The 22,728-nt window shown below is 33.2% G+C and overlaps 1 pseudogene; it reads left to right on the top strand.

The window, feature by feature from the left end:
- The first annotated feature begins 18,908 nt into the window (after window positions 1-18,908).
- On the top strand, window positions 18,909-18,996 carry LOC129234696 (small nucleolar RNA U3; annotated as a pseudogene).
- The last annotated feature ends 3,732 nt before the right edge of the window (window positions 18,997-22,728 follow it).

The raw sequence follows: 22,728 nt of genomic DNA, 5'->3' as shown, positions 1-22,728 counted from the left end.
TCGTTTTTTTTAAAAATTATTTTAGTCTCATTCGAAAGCTCGCGACAAATATTCGCAAAGTAAATTTACTTCCAGTAAATTTCAAAAAAAAAAAAAAAAAGAAAACCAAGGCTGTAAAATTACCAGGAGAAAAATTATATGCATTTTTAAGTAATGGAACATCAATATTCAATACAAAATTTATCGTCTGCCACGAGCTCAGTTTTAATTAGTGTGAATCATAGACTAATAATAAGTGTAGACCGAGCTATGGCAACCCTTTTGCTGCTCATAAACCAAACCATGTGACTGGTGGATATCCTAGCAACAGCGGGCGTTAATCGTAGCAGACGATCAACGCCAGCGCGAAATAAAATAAATAGAATTGATGGAACACGGAAGAATGATCTTTTATGGAGTCCGATTTGTAAATTTGTTATTCTAAGTTGTAAATATTTTGTTAATATAGTGAGTTTTTCGTTTAGATAGTATTGTGCATTTTCTTTAATCAATTTCAATAACTTTCCAAGCAATAAAAGATGCAAGCGACCAAGAAGAATCAGCAAACGGTAAGATTTTTACCTACAGTTTCAATTTAAGATACCGATTAGTACATTTTTGCGTTAACGCAAAACGTTTACGCCGTTTCGTTCACGCCAACGCTGACAGCTCCAAATGAAATAAAAGTTACCGAAAACTGATCAAAAACTATTACTAATGTCAAAATAATGCATAACTAAAAGAAAAACAGTTCAATCTCTGCACCTGGAAGTTTTTTTTAATGAAAACACATTGTCTTAAAATACATGTCGAGTGCCAAACTATAGATAATGCTGCCATCTAGCAACCATGCTGCCAAAGTCTTCGCCAAGCCCTTCCACTAGTCACATGATACATCTATGAACCAATTTTCTTTATCAGCAAGAATGAGAAAGCTCGGTCTACTATTATTATTAGTCTATGGTGTGAATAAAATCATTGAGGCGAAAGATCTGTTGCCATTTTTTTCTCGACTGTGAACAAATAAAATTATTTCTTTTAATGTGAGGCTTTTCCTGTAACCGGAGGATTAAAAAATTTTCCTTTTTGGTTATTTTCCGGAAAGTTTAGAGATTTTTTTTCTCCTTTTCATGCCTGATGGTTGAACACGCGTCATTTGACGTAACTTTTATTTTCGAGGTAGACCGTGCAATGCCGAGCGACGAAGCTAGTATTATTAACAGGGGGAAAATGCGCTAAACCGTATGATGTTTGAATTTGTGCACTTTTTTTACATAATTATTGATATTGTATCCGGCTTTTGTTTTTGACTTATGATTGAAGTTCGTTGCTTTAAGTAAAACTCGACTTACAATAAAGATCGAATTTCTTTAAATAATTCTATATAAACTAGAAAACAGGAGCATTTTCCTACTGATAGTATGGAAGCTAAAACAAGTTTCTTCAAATGCCTCAAAAACTCATTTCTGCTGATATACTGCACTTTACCTTCCCACGGCATATTTCAAGAACTCATTGTTATAGATACTGCACTTTACTTTCCCACGGAGCATTAAGCTATTAATGTTGCATTGTTAAGGAAGCAGGAATTACTTTTTAAATTAATATGAAAAGTGTTTAGTCATTTAATGTAACTGCGGACCCTTTTTTAATGAACCATTTCACATTTTTTACGTTTTCTTTTTTTCTTTTTTTGACTTAAAAAAATTTAAAGAAAAAAAAAAAACTACGTAAGGCCCAGTCTTGCAATCTGATAGCAAGTTTCTGCTTTTTAGCCTACTTTCCCAGTAAAAGTCAGAAAAAGAAGAAAAAAGCATGAAAGAAGGCTTAATGCATCTTAAAAATATCGTGAAAAACAAAAAAAAGTCAAAAATAAATAAAATAATTAAATGAATATTGAAAAATTAAAAATTGGAAAGTAGGGTATTGAGATGGGGAAAAATGTCTGTCGGTCTGTCTGTCTGTCTGTCTGTCTGTCGGTCTGTCTGTCGGTCTGTCTGTCTGTCCCCCCCTAATAACTTTTGAATGAATAGTCCGATTCGAACAAACTTTTTTTTGTTCGAAAGATCTCGGCGAGGACACCTCATTCCCATATTTCACTTTTTGATTTGAACTATTTTTTGTTCAATTTTGAACAGTTCAAAAAAACTTAACATTAGCGCCTACGGGGAACTTCAAAGCAATTCCGAACTGTGAGGCGAATTTGCTTCAAACAAACTTTGTAGGAAAAAGCTTTTGATAAAAAACTTGTATATAAGATATCTTTTTGATTTGAACAATTTTCCGTTCAATTTTGAACAGTTCAAATCCCTTAACATTAGCGCCTACGGGGAAACTGAAAGTCAATGTAGATTCCGTACTTGAAGGCGGATTTACTTCAAACAAACTTTGTTGGAAATAGCTCTTGACGACCAACTCCCGACTCCGACTCCGAGAATTTAGGGGGACCTGACACTGACTCTGACTCCTGTTCCCGACAATTAATCGGACTCCGACTCCCCGACTTCGACTCTGACTTCGTAGCTTTGGCAAACATTTATACACGGAGGACAAATGACTGACTCCGATTCTTGGATATTTGACTCCGACTCTTTTATCCCAAAATGAGATTGACTCCGACTCCGACTCCGCTGCTGTGGTTTTAACTGTGAAATAATTATTGTTGATATGATTTGTTTTTATTTTCACGCTAAAGTTTTAATTTAGGTATTTAGTTTTCGGTGAATAAACTCGTAAAATATGCGCAGACGATTTTTTTTTTTTTTTTTTTGACAATGAAAATTATTTTTTTAAGTTGACATTTTATTGTTTTTTTTTTATTTTGGTAAGTGCATTAATTCGTTTAAAAAATTATTTTCGGCAACAGGGGAAAAAGAAGCGATTTTTTTTATATGATGTATTTATTTTAATGAACTTATTATTATTTTTTCGTTTTGAAAGCTGTTAAAAAATTTTTTTTAATGGAAAGAAGTGTATTAGCTGCTTTGTTTAAAAGGTGCTGCTATTTTATTTGTTCGTTTTTTTGAAGAAAAGTAAGGAATATTTTATTCCTAGAAATCAGCTTAAAATATTAAAAAATATATGTTTGAAAAAAATTGCGATTTTAGCTATTTTTGAGAATATTGATCAGGTACTAGAAAGTAGTATGGGTATACGGGAAAGTAGGCTCGTCTAGTTCTAGACGGAACTTCTTGTTATTTTACAAAATGAGTTAGCAACATTGTTCCGAAGTTAATGTTTGGGACCGCCGTGGCTCTGTGATAGACGCTTCATTTTCTAAGCCGCAGGTCGTTGGTTCGATCCCCCGGTGCCCTTTGCGCGGTACACAGTTCTCTACGTATATGAAGCTCTTTAGCTTCTGTATTAAAAAATACAGTTACTGGTCAGAAGCTACTTCTGAGTGCTGATTTGAAGTGGTTCCAATCTCTCGTCTTACATTGTAACATTCTATGTTGCATAATAAATTACGCAAGTATTGCGATGCTTTGAAATAAAAATGAAGAGCTTAAAAATTTAGTAAATTTTACACATTTTGACAATGCATTTTTCTGATAAAATTTTTATTAAAATTATTTGAATCGGTGATTGCAAGAACTACGTAAGTCAAGAATTTCAAATTTTCAGGAGAGAGAAAAAACGTTATAACCTTTCCAAATTTTCAAGTAATCGAACAATTTTTTCCTCCTTCATAACATGCGTTTGTGTTGCTGTCATGCAAAAATTACAGTTTCTATTAAAGTCCGGCTCAGAAAAACTTAAAATGTAATTTGGACTTACGCTGTTTTTGCACTCAACTGGTTTTTAGACTTGGAGGAAAAAAATTATCATACATTCAAAGTTTATATTATTTACTAGAAAGTCGCCCGTTAAGGGGTATGATGAGTGAAAATTGCTTCTACATTTGAACGAAGCCATTACCTGTTTGATGATATTTTGATAGTTGAAATTGTAACCCTAAGTCCAGTACATGAACCTTAAACTTCAGTAGGTAGCGTTCATAGTTGACCGCTTTTTCGTTTTTTCATACCCAAAAAGTGACACAGTCTTACCTGTAAAACAGTTAAGTTACCGGATCGAGTTCAGCCTTGGCACAATAAAGCATTTCTCCGCATGTCAAACATTACCAAAGCATATTATCAAATTATAATGCCGTGGCGCGAGTTTCATTGTTGAAACTCGCGGGTTACTCTATCATCGGCTATTATTTATATGAGGATTTCTGGTTTCTTCAGAAACGAAGCAACGGTTGCTTAACCATTATATCACAAGAATTCACAAAAATATCAAGCTCTTACAGTAAATCATTTTTAAGCATGCATCGTTATAAAAAAATACAAAATCATAAGAAATCAGGAATTTAAAAAACTTAACAGTATTTAGGATTATAGGCTAACAACGACAATGGAAGATTAATACAAAAATTGAGTGGCGGTAGATAAATCTGTACCAAAAGCGCTCAAAACCTTTTGTGCGTTCTAAAGAAAGATCCCGTATCTTTCGAACTACAGTAAAACCTGTAAAGTTGTCTACCTTTGTAAGTTGACCATCTGTCTATGTTGACCGCTTTTGTCAGGAACGGAATTAGTCCTATCTTGTAAAATGAAGGAAAACCTCTGTAACTTGACCACCTTTCTATCTTAATCACCTGTCTATCTTGACCACTAATGTACCCCAAATTTGGTTTGGAGTAGTGTAAAAAACCCTTTGTAAGTTGACCACTTGGTTTATTTTTTTAAAACTTAATTTAGCAAATTATTTCATTTTATTATTACTTTTTTTATAGCTTTCCAAGAATGTTTTTGATGCCAGACCAGCATTTTACCAACTAAGTAAAACAGCAGCATAACTAAACCTCCTTGTAAGTTTAACCCACATTGGAAAACTACTAAGAACCCCTTTATTCTCCAAACTTGTTTTTCTTTAGTTGTTGAGATTACCTTTTGTTACCTATTTGAGATTACCTTTTGTACTCTCTGTTCAATGAAAACATGTGTCAGTAGAAAAGTACAAAGTATTTTTTTCCAGTTTCAATATTTTGTGGTAACACTGGAATTGTGCTAGAGTAAAAGTTACTTGCATTGCAGTATTTCTGGTGCAAGGGATTGAGAAACAGGACATTTTCATTTTCAACTGCCTTTTAGAACTATGAGAGTCCAGCTTGTTGCTCTTTGTGTTGTAGTTTTACAAAAAAAGACTTCAAAAAGAAAGTTAGTTGAACTTGAGATTGATAAAAAGTATGATATATTAAAATTAATTGAAAAGGGAGAAATCCAGAGAAAATTAGCTGGCACATATGGAATTTCTAAAACTGGTGTCTAATAAGTGTGCCAAACTTCAATAAGGAGTTATTTTGTTGAAAAGAAGATCATCATGGTTATAAATGTATTAAATGTATATGAGAAAAAAAAAAAAAAAGCGAAAAATTTGTTATTTTTGATTAACTATGAATTTTTAGGAACTATTAATATCAAATAACTTTTTATAAACTGATTTTTTTTTTTTGATCAATTTACTGAAGTTTTAAATTTACATGACACATTATACGTCATTCTGAGAAAATAACCTCTAAAAATATTTGAATAACATTTTTAATTTTTGTTTCAAAGTAATGTTAAACAATGAAAGTGAGTTGAACGGAAAGAGTAAGTGTCAATTAAACAAAAAATAAATACATAGTGCAAGAAATGACAAAAAAAAAAAAAAAAAAAGAAAAAAAAAGAAAAAAAAAACTTTATAAGTTGACCACCAAAGTACTGCACCGCAAGTGGTCAACTTACACAGGTTTCACTGTACTAATCTGAGTGCCGTGGTTTTTGCACTTAACACGCATCTTGCCTCCCAGAACTTGTTTCCGTGGTTTCAAAATTTTCAAAATTTTCGAAATTTTGTGACTGAAGTGGTTTTTGATCTTATCGATTCATTTGTTTACCATCCCATTTCTCACATGATTTAAAATTACCCTGAGTGGCAGAATAAACTTGAACCACGATACTATTACTATACAAATAGCCAACCAACTTCACATGCAACAGAACTGCAAATGAAGCGCCTAGCCTTGGGACAAATACATAGGGAAAATGTACATCTCAAAAAGAAGGAAATAACATCCATGCTGCAATTGAACCCATGATCTCCTTCACTGCACGCAGGCAGCTGTCAGAGCACAAACTTTCCTCCGCTCTGCTTGGGAGGTCTCTACCATTTAATAATTCATTTTAAATGACTTTTAAACTCCCTAGTTCTCAATTTTGCCTGCTTATACAATGTTTTAGGAATTTGGTTTCAGTGTTATGACAATTGATGAAATATCATTATTAAAATATGAGCAGGTTGTTAAAAATAGAGTAATTGAGAATAAAAATTACTCTGAGCAACTACTGTAGTTATTTTGTTCTTTATTAGGTATAGTTATCAATAATTTAGACTTAAAAACGCTTACGTATACGAAAAAATCAAAACAACAATCAACTTCAGTCGTTGTTTGTTTCGGCTGTGTGATGTTCGAAATTTGTCAAAGTCAAAATGAGCAATATTCTACAAACTTGAAAATTTTAATCAAGTTTTAGAATTGTGATAAAAAGCGATAGTTTCTACATGACAAATTTATCTTATTTTGTTCTTATGACGGCAATTTTGTCTTGAAATTTAACTTCAAAATTAACACGTAAGTACAAATTTGTTTTAATATCTTCTATTAGAGAAATTTTCAAGTTCATTGGCAATATAAGTGATAAGATGCAATTCATTTTATTTTGTTGCTTATGCAAGCTGCTTTAAAATTGCGATCTGCGACAGTTGATACGAGGGGAGGGGGGGGGGCTTGCAATTTGCGACAGTTGATGCGACGCGATAGATCCACCACCGTCTGTCATGGATGGGTTGGTGGGAGACTATTTTTAAAAGACGTCAAAGGGATGGGCATTATAAAGTTCATTGTTGATAAAGTCAAAAACTCAATATTACGACTAAACTTTAGCTAGCATAGAAGTGTGGATCATGAACTTTTAAACTTCACAAAGTTTGAAAATTAGCCAGGTTTCTGAAATTTTCCTTGATTTAAGTCATCAGTTTAAACACGTTTTTTTTCCAGACTTTTCTTTTTTTCACCATATACAGGCGTCCCTCCGAAAGTACGGCTCTTGATATTACACGGAACAAAAATTGTGGTTATTATAACTCTAGCTCGATACTAAACGGTAAGAAACTGAATTTAAGATAACAGGGTTTTGATATAATGCGATTTTAAAAAATTGAATATCATTATTGTTTTTCTTCAGTGTTAAAAAAGCATAGAAGAGTAACATTAAGCTAAATTTTGCAAACGATAAATTAAAAAAATGCAAATTCTATGATTTGGTTTTTGATAGTATACGTTTTGTTCTTTGGATGGTTTTGTTCTTTGGAAGTTGATAAAGTGTTTCCTTGATTTTCTTTTCTTGTTTTTTTTTTAAATATATATATATGTATATATATATATATATATATATATATTTTATTTTCATGAAAGTAGATTTCATCTTTCATATGCTTTATTGGAACAAAGTCTCAGCTATCATCAAAATTTTCACCTGAAGACTTGACTTCGATATAACCTGGTATACATTGCTTTGATTCACATTATGTCTAAGTTTCCTATCACATGGTTTCGAAATAACACGATACACGGTTTCGATACAACACGTTACATATTGCCATGATTTTTGTTACATAAACTCACAATAATAAATAAAATAATAATTTAAATTAAGAAAAAAAGAAAGTCTTGTATAACACAGTTTCGATACAGCACGATACTGCCAGCCCCGCTTAATCGGGTAGCAGATAAACGAATACCCCGCTTATACAAATAAAACCTCCTGGAACCGAATATTTGCCCAAAGATGCAATACTGAAGATCCCCCTTAATCGAATAATTTCCCCGGATAATCGAATAATATTAGTCTGCTTTCGCAAATATTTTTGTTGAGAAAAAAAATTAATAAAGTAGGAGGAAATTAAGTAAAAATAATTATTGACGGTAAAATATAAAGTAATATTTATCGCTGACAACAGGCGAAAAAAACAACATTCATATTCCATCAAAACGTTTCCACTAGTCTATGAAATTTATTTTGTCTTTGTCATTACAAAAAAAAAAAAAAAAAAAATATTGCAGTCGATAATTAAATTTTAAATAACATAAATAAATATACACATTTTTAGACGGTGACAAATTGATAAATATTAAATGTAAGATACGGTAGACGAGGAAGGGAAAAAAGGAGTCAGAAAAGTGTTCCCAAAAAACTATGAGCAAGCAATCCCCTACTACCGAATATTTCAAAAAATAGCTTACTGACTCAAGTTGAAAGTTACTTTTCATAATTTTCATACGTACTTGTAAATACTAACTATAGAACAATTTTGTTGTTTTTATTTTTGCTTATTTTAAAAACTTTTTAACAATAACATTAATTATTTCCTTTATATAGCTATTGATTTATTATTATTACGTTTTAAGACAAGTGTTGTCAATTTAGAAAGGCATTCAAAATTTCCCCGTTTAATCAAATACCCCGCTTTATCGAATAATATTTCTTGGAACCGACTATATTCGACTAAGCGAGGCCGACAGTACTAATTAATCGTGCTGTACAAGGGACACATGTACTTGTTTAAAAAAATCCCATTGCATAAATTTTATCTGTAACAAAATGCAAGCATTTATTTTTGACAACTTTTTCCGCCTAGTTTCCGGGGTTAACCCGTTATCCCTCGGACTTTAGTTTTATGAATCTCCTTTGTCCTTACTAACTTACTCAACACGCGGGGTAGTAAAATAAGAATATTACCCCTGCTGACGAAGTTATTAAGCTTTAATAAAAGTGCGATGTTTGGTTCCCAAGTTTGCACTCGGCACAGCTGCATTGTTCGTGAAGCACTCCCCAAAACTATTTCCCATCTCAGAATTCAATTAACTTGCTGTTTAGCTCAGCAACTTTCGTTTAGCTGGCTCAACATCGTCCTCGTCGTCCTCCTTCCCGGTTTTCATTGCCTTCCTCGGGAGAATGTGAGCTTGCTTTCTATTAACGCAGAGAGATTCAGAGATTCCAGTTTCGGAGAATTTTCTGTGCATTGCGATCTAGATTAATCTGCAGTGTTTATAGCACTAATTGATTAAGTTAGTGCAAATAATTCCCAAGAATGCCCGCTCTTCCCGTTTTCAAAATTTCTCCGCTGCTCTCGAGAAGATATTTCGAAGGATTAAACCTGTTTAAAGTTCGAAGAATTTCTTTAACCCTTTGAGGCATGGTGGCTGCGTTTGAGGCAATCTAGTTTCTTACGTTTTTTCAGCCCACTGTTGAAACCACTATGTTAGTTGGCTGAAAAAATAAAAAATATAGGTATCTTCAAACGAAGCCGCTACGCTTCAAACGGTAAAACAGGTATTAGGACTATGTCTACACGTATACAGGGGAAAGGGGCACGCATGTGAACACGTGGCACATGTGAACATGGTATGTTTTACTAAGATAACGTGAGGCAAAAAACCTTGAAAAAAATTATCCTGTAGGAAGTACTAGTCCTATCTTTTTGCCAATCGTTAAAAGCAATGAGCCATTTTGTGTTCTGTGGTGCCCACTTAGTTTTAGCAAGCAGGGGTGCCCACAGGGGGGGGGGATTATAACGCTAGTTGCGCCATCAAAATTTGAGGGGGAAGGAATTTTTAATTTATTTATTTTTATTTATTTATTAATTAATTTTAAGTTTAAATTATTTATTTTAGTTTTTTCTGTTTACATTTTATTTCATTTATTTAGTTTATGTGTGTGTGTGTGTGTATGCCATTGGAGTAGCACAGAACTTTTCTAATAAAATATTAATTAAAAACAAATAAATAAATAAATAAATAATATTTTTAAAAAATAAATAAATAAAAATATTTCTAAAAAAATAAAAAAAAAGATAAAAAAATACAAAAGTCAAAGAGGATTGGAAAAAATTTCGGGGGGGGGGCGATTTGCGCCATTGAACTTGGGGGGGGGGCACCCCTGTTAGTAAGTGCTGCATATAATTTTATCTCTGTCTTCTTCACGTAAAAACCCGTTTTAAAATTACTAATAACCGAGATTTAATTCTGCAAACTATTACATAAACATTCAGGTAAATTTATGATAACGTTTAATTTTTGTCATTGAGTTAAGAAGTCTTTATTTTTTCAAATTAACTCTAAGGTAGATAGAGATAACGAGGCGCTTGATAAATTGAATATTGATGTAAATGTAAGGTTTTATAAAGGTTGAAAAAGTGTAAACATGTAAAATTATTAAGCAGTAAGTTACCTCTCCTAAGCCAAGGCTAAGGCAGAACTACATGCAATATACCAGACAGCCCGGTTCCTAAGACTGCAGTTTCGTTCTTAGTTCTAATAAGAACGAAATTGCAGTCTCAGGATGTGATAACGAGGCTGTCTGGTGTACTGCATGTATAATTAGTATTTTGCGCTACCTAAGTAATAACTTTATTGTTAATTAATGCTCAAAAATTTTCTTTTGAATTTTTTTTTTGTTACTAAATGGTTACCCAACCATTAGTGTTATAAAGAACAGCTACAGAAAATAAAATACAAAAATATAAAAGTCGTATCTGCATCTGAGTTTAAAATGAGATAGTGTAGCGCCATGCATTTGACTCAGATGCAAAATTTTCGGATTCTTTTAAATATTTTCCATTGACAAATGACCATATAACATTGTCTTTAGGTGAAATATGTAACACAGAGCCACCTGGTGGCCGTAACTCTATTTTCATGAAAAGGGCAGATACGACTTTTGTGATTAGCACGATAGTATGAGAATCGCTTTCTAAAGGTAAAAATAATTTTTCTGCAATCGTGGCGATTTTTCTTGAGAAATGTTCCATTGGAGAAGAAACAACGATGGATTTTCACAGAGCTTTCTTGTAAAAGTGCGGTATGTTTTAAGTAATCTTTTACACATTATATTTTCCAAAGCAGTTCAAAATTTTCACAGTTCAAAATAACCTTTATTGCTGTATAAAACGAAAAATGATGCCCATATCTTCTCGGGAAAAAAAAATGCTTTAGACCTTTTCGTGGTTTTTTTTTTTTTTTGTGTGTGTGTTTATTGCTTTCGGATCTGTTGCTTCAAAAATCTTTACTACATATTTTTAAGTAAATCTAGTCAGGAAAAAATTGATGCCCTTTTTCAGTTTTGTATTTAGTATGTTAGTGCATGTGGAAAATGAAAAGAATACGTTTAAGCATTTTTTTATTTGCCAATCTCATATAGAAAATTTAAGCATTGTTAAATCTTTTGTTCAGATATGGGTAAACTGTTATTAATTGTTAAAGGATTTGCAAAAATAAGTTAAATTTTGCCACATTATAAGCTTAAACCCATTTTATTGCAGTAAACTCATTTCACTAATTAAATTTTGAAAATAAATTTTTCTCCGTAAAAGATAAATTAATATTCTGGAAATGAGATTGCCAAGTATTTGCACGAACCTGATGATTTACACTCACAATAAAATGATATTATATTGTTTTTCTGCGCATTATCTTGAAAAAATTAACAATTCAAGCACCTTCATAGAATATTAAAAAGAAAATAATAATAATAAATAAATGGATAGAAACAATACATTTTCAAAGAAAACAAGCGGCAATCTAAAAGTAAAAATTTCCTGCGAAATATAAATTCCTTTTTTTCCTCTTTTGTGGAGTTACTGTCACAGATTTCATCAAGTATCAGTGGCAGTAGCAGTAATCGCTACATAATTTATTCTAACAAGTAAATGGTCGTGAATTTGGAATGATTAAACAACAAATTTGATACAACGGAAAAAAAACAAGTGTTCCAAAAAAATAATATTTGAATACTTATATCGCTTTGAAAACAATTGTATCACGAAAAATGCAATTTTTATTTCTACTCGACACTGAAAATAAGAGAAGTCATCATCGAAATAACTTTTTTTTCCCTTGCCTCTGCTTGAGCGCTGCAGTACATCTCTCTCATTAAGCCTTTCGGCTCCGTCCTTTCTAATTACAGCATTGACAGGACATCCTGTCAAAGTGCGGCCCTTCTGAATCCGTGTCCTGTACGTACTGGCCGGTTATCTTTAGGGGGGAAACACGCTCTGTTACGCGCTTTTAGAAGTTCGGTTTGAAGCTTGCCTGGCGATGGGCGACGTGGGTATTTATTTTAATAATACTTTATGCCTCTATGACGGGTACAAGCAGTTATTAGAGAATGAAAGTTGACTTTGTTTCGTGGTGGGAGGGCCCATGTTCAAGTTTGGTGATGAAAGGAGCTGTTTGTTCTATTCTATTTTGGGTCGCAGATCCGCCGAGGTAGTCAGAGGTTGAAATCTGAGTTTATATAGTTTTTAGTTATTTAGGGTGATTTTGATTCTCAATTTCTCTATTTTGAGTTGCCGCGCTTAAAGCAGTGGTGCCCAACCTACGACCCGCGAAGCTGATCCGTGTGGTCCTTTGTTTCGTTCTATGTTACAAATCGAAAAGCACGATTGGTGAAATGTCACAAAGTCGGAGGCAAATATTAAAAAATTGGTTTCTGAAAACAGATGCATTTAACAAAATACGCATCAAGTAATGATAGAAACAATTATTGGTTTGTAATGCTCTTTGCTTTTCCATATTTTTCGCAATTACATAAAAAATGACATATTTTGGAAATTTTGTTTAGGTTCTGTCCAGTGGAAATCATTTTAATATTAGGTACGGCCCTCGGGCAGTATAAAGGTTGTGCACCTCTGTTACAGCATCCATTGGCACGCAATTGAAGAAAGACCTCTAAAATATTGCATATTTTACCAAACTTAAGAAATAAAAATTATAAAAAGCATGTAAAATAAATTATCCACCTGGTTTTAAGCTGCCCTGTTGCTTGGCGTCAGTCTACAAGTGATGTCACGCTGTGAGGAGGGGGGAATTCAATTGTGACAGTTTGTGACAAGGTGGAGAGAAGGGGTAACAACAGGTGTGACATCACGCATTTTTAGTAAGAATATGTTTATGAAAAATAGCTGGATATGTGATAAATTAGGTGGAGAAAGTATTGACACTTCGCGACATAGGGAGAGGGAGGTGGTCAAAAATGTTGAAAAAATAGTGACATCATTTATGGACAGCACATTAGAGTAACTTTGGATGATGAGAAAAATGACGTGAAATAAATTATTTTAATAAAAGTAGTGACATCTTATACCCTTGACAACATTTAACAAACTTAACAATTTTTAATCATTCAGAAAACTAAAGTTTCTTAATGTTTGAAAAACTCCCCATTTTTACTTCACTGCAACTCAAAACTTCAACAATGTTTTATATTGCAAAGGATATTGTGATTCTGGAAGAGAGATAACTACTTCGACTAAGCCTTCGGGGGGGGGGGGGGGGAGAGTAGCTGCCAACAAGTGAAACAGTCACTTCGGGATCCGTTCGGAAAATAAAAAGTGGAAAACTAATGAACATATCCTCTTGAAGCCAGATATGCTGTCGTGGGCAGTTAAACGACAGTAACTGCAAATTTTTCATTATTCATGTTTTTGCATTTTTGTCATCTATTGTATGTTAGCTTTATTGTACAAGATTGCTTACTTGGTTTTCGTTGAAAAAAAGGCGTGAAACAAACGTCTAATTCCAACCTCTCCCTATTGTTAGTATTGAATCCAACACACATTTCTTCAAGTACCTCGTAAACTCAGTTCTGCAGATACTGCTTTTTACCTTCCCTCGGCTAGAATACTGATCGATTCCATAACAAAACTATCTCTATAAGGATGAAATGGTAAATGACCTTTAAAGAAGATGTGTGTACTATTTTGATTTAACACGTTTAGACAGTTGGGTATTTTGTACTTAAAAATAGAATTGAGGCGTAATATTTTGAGAGTTTCAATTGCGTTTTTTTTTATCACGCAAAATTTTCATTTAAAATACAAAGCTTGAAAATACGCTTGAGTAAATTTTTGAAGCGTATTTCAGATTTGTAATGCGCAAAGTGTACTTGTAAATGTAGTGCAAAAATGTTCTCTGCCTGCATGTACATATTGTTGACCAAATTTATTGCATGAATAGAATGTCACCTAAAAATATTCTTTTTGGTCTACCATCTGGGAGATTTTAAATCGCGGATGAAGTTTTTAATAAAAGAGATAGTCTTTAGCCATTTTAGCTTGATTAAGTCATAATTTAAAATTATGTAATAGAACGCAGCTCTGTGCACACGTTCAAGATCATAATTATCTCTTTCTAAGACCAGTTTTAGTTTATTATCTTTTTTGCAAATTTTTCATTACTCATTTTTTTTGCATTTTTGTATTCTATTGTACTTTAGCTTTATTGTACATGCTTGCTTATTTGTTTTCCGCTGAAAAACAAGCGCAATAATTGTTTCTAATTCCAACGTTTCCCATAGTTAGTATTAAATCTAAAACGTGTTTCTTCAAGTATCTCGAAAACTTATTTCTGCATGGTATAAAATATGAAGTTGCGCAAAATTCACCCACAAGGCCCAATATTTTTACTGTTTAAAAATAGATGTCAAAGGTGTTTTCAAATCGTGTTAAGAAACCCCCCCCCCCCCTCATTTTTTTAAAAATAGTTAGCACGAGTAGGAACTTTAAAAATTGCATCAAATGCTTCCGTAATCTAAGCTTTCCTATGCCAATTTATCGAATTTGGAGGATTTTTAATTTGTACCATGGACTAACATCGTTGTAAGTTTCTCAAAATAACTATAGTATCGTGGACGATGCAAGCAATTTGACCAACTGTTTTTTAAAAATATCTTTATTTTTTGTATGATCTTTAATACAGAGTTTTCGTTTCTAAACTAATACCATTTTGTTCTTTATACTTATTACTGTTTTAGTTTTACGAGCTTTTATGGAATTTGGTTTGCTACCACATCAGTGTGATAAGTTTCGAGTTCTTATTATTGAGAAAGCGAATTAATAGTTATTAATTTTTATAATTATTACTGATGCAAGTACCACTAGGAAAGTTTGCAAGTATTGAATGCTTCCCATTAAAGCTATACGGAAAGATATTTTTACTATCTCAAAGCCTTACTTTTAAATTTGTAAAATACTATTTTTATTTATTTACTAGAAAGTCCCCCGTCAAAGTATGACGGGTGAAAATTGCTTCTACATTCGAAGCAACTGCCTGTTTGATGATATTTTGATAGTTGAAATTTTAACCCTAACTCCAGTGGATTAACCCTAAACTGCAGGTGATAGCGTTCTTTGTTGACCACTTTTTCGTTTCTTCATTCTCCTAAAATGAGTCTTATCAGTGAAATAGTTAAGCTACCGGATCCAGTTTAGCCTTGTCAAAATAAAGAATTTCCCTGCATGTCAAACATTACCAAAAAATATTAGCAAACTATCATGCCGTGGAGCGAGTTTCATTGTTGGTGACGTCTGGAGCATTACTCGATCAGAGAATTCGCTATTATAAAAATGAGAATTTCTTTTTTTTATTATAGAGAATTTTTTGACTTTTTTTCAATGAAAGCTGATTGAAAAGCACTGAAGAACAGATTGCGTAACTGTATGGATGGAAGCATAAGCAGGAGGAAAAAAGTTTTAGCAATCTATACTGCCGTGTGCAGGTAAACGGCAGTATCTGCAAAAATGAGTTTTCGAGCTATTTGAGGAAGTGTGTGGTGGATTCATTACTAATAATAGGAAAATGTTGCAATTGGACGCTTTTTCGCGGCTTTTTTTTCAGCGAAAACCAAATAAGTGAGCTTGTACAATAAAGATAACACACAATCTATGACAAAAATGAAAAAAAAAAAAAAAAGAAACTTTTGCAGTTACTGTCTTTTACCTGCACACGGCAGTATACTGCCGTGAGCAGGTAAACGGCAGTATCAGCAGAAATGAGTTTTCGAGGTATCTGAAGAAACGCGTTTTGGATTCAATACCAACAATAGGGAAGTAATGAAATTACATGTTTCTTTCGCGCCTTTTATCAGCGGAAACAAAATATGTAAGCTTGTACAATATAAAGCTAACGTACAATAGATGACAAAAATGCGAAAAACATGAAAAATTGAAAATTTGTAGTTACTGATGTCTTGCCTTCCTACGGCAGTATATACCAACTTAAGTTATCTTGTATGTAATTTAGGGAAAATATTTCATTAAAAATACGAATGAAGAAAAATGAAAGACTTACTTATTTCATTGATATATTCTAGATTTAACACTCGGTTTGAAAATATTCTTAAGAGTTCTGCAACGGCTTCTTAATTCAACACGGCTTGTATACAAACTAATTTTTTTTTTGTCGTGCTTTTTTATGTGTACCTTTTATTTTCTTAAAAATTAATTACATGTCCCATTGTGTCCATGACCAAATACTAAATAAATTCTAAATTTAAGGCTCATTCCTTGCATCTCTCTTTTATTATCCTTTTATTACCAAACATAATTCTCGGAAATTTTATCTAGTCACTGTGACTGTAACATGCTCCGCCAACAAATTCAACTTCAGGAAACGAGTTTCGAAGCTTGTGCACTCATGTTCTGCGAAAGCGAATTTTGCTGTTCGAACATCGTCTCCCCCAAGGATTCGTCGGGAAGGAGTTGCACCCCTTGTGCACAGTGAGATCGATCATTTGGTTTCTTTCTCTTCTTTCAGACCCAGTTCGTTCCAGAACTTCGTGATTTCCTTCAAAAGTTGGGCAGAATGCATGGGCGTTTCATCCATTATGCAAAGTAGGACGCTGGCAAGTGGGCAAAAATATAAAATATTCGGAAGGGCACAATGTGTTACGAGTCAAATTAAAGATAGAAAGTCCGGAGGAAAATTTTAATTCTTTTTTTTTTAATTTTTGGACACGAGGGAGTTTGCTAGTAACCGAAATGAAATTTAGTGACAGAAGAAATATAAAAATATAAGAGAAAGAAAGAGAGAGAGAGAGAGAAGTAAGGTAAACGAAGTTACAATAGAGAATGATTGCGAATGTTAAACAACTGGGTGAACATTTCGATGGTAGATTGCTGATTATAATTGTTACACTTTGATTTGAATGACATTCTTTAAAACGGGTCGAAAGACTTTAAATTTTTTTAAAACCATTATTCCGTAAGTTTTAATGTAAGAAATTTGTGTTAAGAAAATTAGTTGTTTAATTTTCATTGTACGGCACCAAGCCACACGCAAACACACAGGCATAAATTATTAATAAAGTAATTAATATTTATATATGTGTACATAAAAAATAAATATCTATATATCAATGTAAGTATATATATATATATATATATATATATATATATATATATATATATATATATATATATATATATATATATATATATATATATATATATATATAGAGAGAGAGAGAGAGAGAGAGAGAGAGGGAGGTGCCGCGACACATCGTGAATCCAAGTTTAATATTCCCCCCCCCCCAACTTCGATCGAGCTAGAGCCAAGCATTAGTGAACTTTGCACAAACACGAGCCCAGCACATCCACTAATTATTTCTAAAGATTTTTTTTAACCTTCATGTCTGATAAAGCTTTGTAAATTGATGAAAATTAAAAAGATAGTTTTTAATTAAATTATCACTTCAACTTAACAAGTAACAAATATTAAATTATTTATTGAACCTTAACAGTCTAACAGTTACATTTTGACTAATACAAAACATTTTACTTAAGCTGAAGTTTTTTTTTGTTTGAGGTTTACATCGTGTATGATGCATTGTAGTACACAAAAAGGGGGGCGTGGGTAGAAAAAGTTTGAGAACTTCAAATCGCATCCGGCTTCTAGATACATTTTTCGAGATCTTGGATATTCGATTTTTTTTGAAAAAAGTGTTTGATTTCCGTTAAGAGTAGGCTTTTTGAAAGAATAGGAATTAGTGAAAAAATGAAACATTTCTTAAGCACCCAGGAAGTAAACAACTTCGTCTTGCAATGTGAGTATTAATTTCCGTGTAATTCAGCTGCGAAGAAAACGGCTCCTGTGTAGCAGGAAGTAAGCCCGTTGAAAATTGATTTATGATGCCATTGAATCCTTTCTACATCTTATTTATATCATTATTTTCGTTATATTTATGTTGCAAATAAGATAAGAACAAACGGAAAAAATAAATAAAGGAATGATCATCGTTCATTATTCTTTTCTTTTCTTTTCCTTGAATTAGTGGTTTCATTCAGATTCGATGTTCGTATATTGCGAGATGACGTGGTTGCACTGCACTAATAACAAAGAGTACTTGTGGTCAGGAAGAGGTTGCGTTAATAAAAAAGCGACCTGTGTTTTCACCTAAAGTAGGAAACCTTTTTGACGTATTCGATATATTGTTTTTTACTTCCAGTCGCTATTGATTTCACGAAACAAATTGTAATAAAACATTTTCTTCTTTACCACTCCTAATGGAATTTTGAGTAGTTTTTTTTTTTTTTTTTTTTTGGCAATCGATTATAACAGCCCCTAATTCTTTTTTTCTTAAAATTGATGTAAAATCAAAACAAAACAAAGTAACTTCATAAATTGGTGTCTACTTGGCGATATCACTAAATGATTGTAGCCAACTTGGCGATCCACAGTCAAGGCTCTATAGCGAAAAGGTTGGGCGTCAGAAACGCCATATCGAACCCAGCGTCATGTCGGGGATATTGACGATATTTAATGAGGATCTCGTATTCTTTTAGAGCCCACATTAAATACTGTCGATAGTTCTGACTTTAAACTCTTTCCTGCATCAATTCACAACAGCCTAGAAGGGGTGGGGTGTGTAAGCATTTAAAGATGCAAAAACCTATTTATTCCATCCTTCTAGACTACTGAAAATTTGAACATAGATTTAAAAAGTTTACTCGATGTCTGTGCCACTGTTTAAACTAGACGTGTCCTCCAGACCTTCAAAATAAAGATCATACTTCATAGGATCATTTCTATAGTATGATTAGCGAGTTCGCTCACCGAACTTCACAGACCTTCAAAATAGTAAACCAGGTCCTTTTCCCCATAGTCTTGGTGACTTGAAACTGCCAACATTATGCTTGGACTTGTACCTCGAAGAATAGGGAAGCCCTAAGGTGTACGTAATAAAAGTTTATGCGCCCCATGGTTCGGCGTTAAGGAATGAGTAGGGTCCACGAATTGCTCTAGAGAAATATGGCAATCCCGAGAATTCAGTTGGTAATCGGAGGAACCAAGATATCAAAATATTACCATGAAAAATAACAAAAATCATTCCACAAGTCAAAGGAGATTTAGAGATAAGCATTAGAGTTCGAGAGTTTAAGCTTCCGAAATTGAACTCAAGAGCTATGCAATATTACAACCGCATCGATTGATACTCAATTAATATTATCAGTCGCAAAATATCTTCCGTCAAAAGAGACTGAAAGAAGTATCAGAAACAATTTTAGAATCTTTAATCTGCTTTACAAGCTCTACGCCATCTGTGAATGGAAAGATTAAACTATTGGAGGCAGCTGAAGGAATCGATGCTTTCAGTAATAAAAGTAAAATATAAGAAATGCCGAAATTCAACTCGAAAAAATGCATATTCAGCTTAAAAAATGTAAAACATTGCAAATTAAACACTTTGCGGAGAGAATACTGTCTGTACATGCATATCTTCTCTGTTGCGCTCTGGGCACTTCTCGTTGGCTTTGAACGGAAAGCAAACTGTGAGCTGTACAAAGTGTTCTAATATCTTACTTTATATTTTAAATTTTACTAACAATAAATAGCTAATTTATAACACTTCTATCAATATTCTAAAAACTGCAATTGGGAAAGTATATAATTAGTAGAACATCGCCCGTCAAGGTATGACGGATGAAAATTGCTTCCACACATTTGAATGAAGTAATTGCCTGTTTAGTGATATTTTGATGGTTGAATTTTAACATTAAAGGGCAGTTCACTTATCGATCGTCCGTCCCGTCCATCCCGTTTTTTGACGTGATTGACTGCCTACGAAAACGGAGTAGCATTCACATATGGCCGCCGCACATCAATCACGTGGCTAAAATCACCCACCATAGAGAAGAGCACGCTGCTTGGCGGAAACTAATGAAATGCTGTCCTACTTTTGACGGCCGTCAGATATCAAGGTTCTTCTGGTCGAAACCGGTCCCGTCCAAGATGGCTTGCTGTCATGGCAAACGACAAAGAAAACCTGTTTCGGGTGGGAAAACTGGAGATGGACGGGACGAACGGCCGATTAGTGAACAGCCCATAACTTCCGTAGATTAACCCTACACTCCAGTAGATAGCTTTCAATGTTGACCACTTTTTCGTTTCTGCATTCCCCTGAAATGGCAGTCTTAACAGTAAAACAGTTAAGTGACCGGATCCAGTTCAGCCTTGTCACAATAAAGCCTTTCCCTGCATACTATTAACAAAATATAACATTACCAATAACATTACCAAAATATATTATCAAATTATCATGCCGTAGCGCGAGTTTTATTGTTGATGACGTCAGGAGCGTTACCCAGTCATTGACTATTATATGTTATGAGGATGTCAGATAAATCCGGCGAAAAGATTATTTTAATAAGATTTATTAAAAAAGCTAAAAACAGTTTTTTGCATTTGCAACAAATGAAGGAAACATAACTCACCTGAAATGTTTTGTGAGAATTTAGTGACACCAGTGACAGAGACACTTTTTCCGTTATCCTACCCATCGTTGAAAATAGAATAATAAGTTTTTTTTTTTCAATTGTGTTTTTGTCATAATCAAACAGCATAGACGAAATTTTAACGCAATTGCGGCAGATCTAGAAATTGTCTTACAAATTTAAAATTTCTGACTAGAGCGTTTTGTTTTAACTATGGCGCCTTTTCCACATTACCCATCATCAAACATAGAAAAAAAAAAAGGTTTCTTTCAACGTACAAGAAGGCTATGTAGTGTCTTCCTTGATTAGATTTTTTTACTAGTAATTATTATTTTTTTATATTTATTATTTAAGTTATTGAATTTAAAGATATGTGAAAGTTTCGTAAAAGATTTTTATGTGAGCCAAGGAAAGTGTACAAAGTTTTTTTTTTTTTGCACAACCTAATTAATTTAGTCACAAAAACTAGATCTTACCATTTTTCATTGCTTTATGTTTTGACATTATCAAAAATGTTTTCCCTTGGGCTTCAGGACGAGAAAGACAATTAGGAAATTTCGTTTGATTGTTATTTGTGTCGGCAATAACTTGTTTTCTCTTGCCTTGAAAGTAGCCTTTTTATGCCAAAAAAAAAAAAAAAAAAAAAATGGATAAGAATTTGGAAAGAAAAACTGTCGGCGTATGAGAGAAATGTTTGTTTTTAAGTATATTTAACAAGGAAAAGAAGAAATGTCTTCTGTAGCTGTGGTATTCAGAGGGCAAAAGCCTTACAAATCACTTCTTGTCTTAAGCATGCTAACAACACGCCTTGCCAAAAACAGATATATAATCTTCAAAAAAGGAACTATACATCGACCCACATCCATATATTCATTTCTAACACTTGACGACATCGCTCGAAAAAAAAAAAAAAAGAAAAAGAAATACATGGCGTGCTTAGAGAATAGTAAAAAGGATTTGGAAAGTTTTCTTCCCATTTCTCTCCCGGAACATTTAAAATTTAAATTCCGAGACTTATTTTTTACATATAAACCCGCCGACCACGATGCTTAGATTGTCTTCCAGGGGAGAAAAAAAATACATATTCTAGTTTGTTTACTGGCGAGAGCTATGACACATTGATAGATTGCCTAGTTGAAAATCGCGTGCATTTTTTCTCATACTTCCTCCCAGTGTTGGATAGTAACATTCTATAAATTACAGTTTTGTTGAGACGGTGGTAACTAAAGCTCTCGAACTCTTCTGGTGTGCTCTAAGCTGATCTAAGATTCTATTTATCTTCTCTGTGTTGGGTGTTTCTTGTTTTTCCCAGGGAATAAAATAAAGTGCGAGATAAATAATTCACACTGGATGAAAATTATAAAGTGGAGCGTAGGAAGTATCGATTTGCTCGTGACTTTTAAGGAGCGCTTCGTGGCCGAGTCGAGAACAGTCTGATAAAAGCTTCTTTTTGTATAGGAAAGTATATTTATGATCGCCTAAAAAATCATTAATGTTGAAGAAAATTAACCTTGCAATCACACAAAAATGTATTGCGATCAAATGCAGATAGATAGGCGACTAACATGCGGGAATACAAAAGCTAACTCAGTCAAAACGAAACTAAGTGCTTCAAAGCCAGACTAACGAAAGTCGCACTATCACTACTTTGCAAGACAGCGTAAAAATGTTCGTCTTGTGCAAACAAAGGTCGATACACGTGCTCTTCCAACATTAGTAAACACTAATGAATTTTTTTTAAAAATAGAATTTCTTTGTTATGGTTCAATGCGGAATAGGATTCTACAAGCAGTGCAGTAACATGCTGTAAATCGTCCTTTTTGGAACTAAGTTAATCTCACTCTGGAGGTACTGAACTATGATGAAAATTATAAAATTGATCGCTAGAAACATCAATTTTCTGGTAATTTTCTTAAGCTTATCTTCGTGGCAAACATGACATGATTAAAATTTGTTATTATTTTTTGTACAGGAAAGTACATGTATGGTTGCCTAAAAATTATTAATGTGGAGGAAAATTAAAATTGTAATCATGCTAATAATATATTATGCTCAAGGGCATGTAAACTACTATGGTAGGTAATTATAGCTAACTAAATTAATTATAAA

The sequence above is a fragment of the Uloborus diversus genome, chromosome 1, assembly GCF_026930045.1.
Source record: "Uloborus diversus isolate 005 chromosome 1, Udiv.v.3.1, whole genome shotgun sequence".
Lineage (NCBI taxonomy): Eukaryota > Metazoa > Arthropoda > Arachnida > Araneae > Uloboridae > Uloborus > Uloborus diversus.
This window is presented reverse-complemented; position numbering and strand designations above follow the sequence as displayed.